The sequence below is a fragment of the Callospermophilus lateralis genome, chromosome X, assembly GCF_048772815.1.
Source record: "Callospermophilus lateralis isolate mCalLat2 chromosome X, mCalLat2.hap1, whole genome shotgun sequence".
Taxonomy (NCBI): Eukaryota; Metazoa; Chordata; class Mammalia; order Rodentia; family Sciuridae; genus Callospermophilus; species Callospermophilus lateralis.
Window position 1 is genome coordinate 110,277,186 of NC_135325.1, and position 2,306 is coordinate 110,279,491.

The following is a 2,306-nucleotide window of genomic DNA, read 5'->3' on the forward strand; positions in this document are numbered from 1 at the left end:
CAACAAAGAGAATCATACAATTTGAAATATCAATAAAATCAACACTGAGCACACCTGTCTTGGTTGAATCCTGGCTCAGAATCTCTTGGAAAGTATACAGCTCCTTTAACATCTCCCAAATTGGATTATCTAACCACACAGTTCTTATTTTCCAAAGTTCTCAGAGCTATAAGAATATATGACAAGGGCAAAGTAATTTTGATCCTTCATACTACAAAATACAATGCAGCCATAAAGGGAATGAAATGGAGAATTAGCATAATAGCTAACATCTGTTCATCATTTTTGTGCTTTATATTGAGTATTACATTTGTTTCTTATAGCATTGTGAAGTAGTTCTTATTATGATCACCCCCCCCCCATTTTATAGATAAGCAAAATGGAAGTCAAAGAAATCAGGTAGCATACAAGTACTCAAGATCTTGAAACTTTAGAGTTTATTTTTGTCAACCAAAGGAAAATAACTGTTATATGGTAGAATTCAATTGGGAGAGACAGATTTGAATGGTTTAGTATAATTTCAAAGGGCTGTGTTTCTCTAGTTGTGATTTACTTGTTTTAAGATCTTATTTTGGGTAAAGAGAAACTCTTCTTGAATTTCTCATTATTTTTATATTTCTATATATTCACTTGAGAGTCATGAGTGCAGGCACCATGGAATGGAATTAGGATATTAAATCATTTGAATTAAACATTTGAATGCTTCATACTAAAATGCAGTGGTTCTCAAAGAGTGACCTGTGGACCCCTAAGATTCCCTGAGATGCTTTCAGGAAGTCCATAAAGTTAAAACTAATATGATAATATCAAATATTATCTGCCTTTTTAATTATATTGAAGTTTGCACTAATACACAAAGCAATGGTAAGTAAAACCGCTGCCACTTAAAAATCAAGGCAGTGAAATCACTAGTAGTTGTTGTATCCTTCATGCTACATGCTCAGAACAAAAGAAAAAAGCAGTATCATTTAAGAATGCCTTTGGTCAGGAGAAGATGGCCGCCCCAGCAGCATCCCGGCTCCCGCTCCAGGTGCAATGCTTCGGTACATCTATGGTCAGACCATTTACCAAGCTTGTGAGGTCACCAGTTCAGATATATGGCATTGAAGGTCACTATGCTCTTTATTCTGCTGCATCTAAACAGAATAAGCTGGAACAAGTAGAAAAGGAGTTGTTGATTGTAGCACAACTACTGAAGGAACCCAAGGTGGCTGCTTCTATTCTGAATCCCTAAAGTAAGCATACCATCAAAATGAAAAGCCTTGGGCTGGGCCTGGGGCTCAATGGTAGAGCGCTTGCCTAGCATGTGTGAGGCCTTGGGTTTGATCCTCAGCACCACATAAAATAAATAAATAAAATAAAGATATTGTGTCCAACTACAACTAAAAAATAAATATTAAAAGAATGAAAAGCCTAATCAGAGATATGAAAATTGTGCTCTATATGTATAATATGAATTGTAATGCATTTTACTGTCATACACAAATTTAAAAAAATTAATTTAAAAAATTTTAAAAATAAATAAAAGTTCATCCACATAAAATAAAATGAAAAGCATAAATGACATGACAGAAAAGAGAGGTTTTCCCCCAAATCTAACCTGATCAACTTGCTTGCTGAAAACGGTTGTCTAGACAATGCCCTTAACATCATTTCTGCCTTTTCTACCATTATGAGTGTGAACCGTGGAGAAGTACCTTGCACAGTGACCACCAGTTCTCCTTTACATGAAGCTTCTCCTTCTGAGTTAAAGACAGTCCTAAAGAGCTTCCTAAGTCAAGGCCAAGTATTGAAATTAGATGTTAAGACTGATCCAGCAATCATGGGTGGAATGATTATCTGTATTGGAGAGAAATATGTTGATATGTCTGCAAAAACCAAGATTCAGAAGCTGAGCTGGGCTATGTGGGAGAATATCTAAAAGTATTGATTTTCTATCAGTGAAAATTCTTAAACATGGAGCAACAATAAAATGCTTCCTGAAGAGATCAAAAAAAAAAAAAAAAAAGGAATGACTTTGGTAAAAGAGCAAAAATTGTTGGCTATATTAAATCCTAATCCTTTTATATTCTGCATTGATAAAATGAAAAGTTTATAAAGTACTTACACTTCATACTGAAGTCTGAAGTTTGTTTCAATGGAAAGCTCTTGTCCAGTTGTTTGAGTTGAAATCTGAATATGAAAAAATTCATTGATAAGCTTTTGCATTTCACAATGCAACTTACCTTTAAGAAATTATCAAGTCATGGGGCTGGGGTTGTAGCTCAGTAGTTGAGCACTTGCCTCACATGCATGAGGCACTGGGT

The 2,306-nt window shown here is 35.0% G+C and overlaps 1 pseudogene; it reads left to right on the top strand.

The window, feature by feature from the left end:
* The first annotated feature begins 994 nt into the window (after positions 1–994).
* On the top strand, positions 995–1,921 carry LOC143639440 (ATP synthase peripheral stalk subunit OSCP, mitochondrial-like; annotated as a pseudogene).
* Positions 1,922–2,306: the final 385 nt, after the last annotated feature.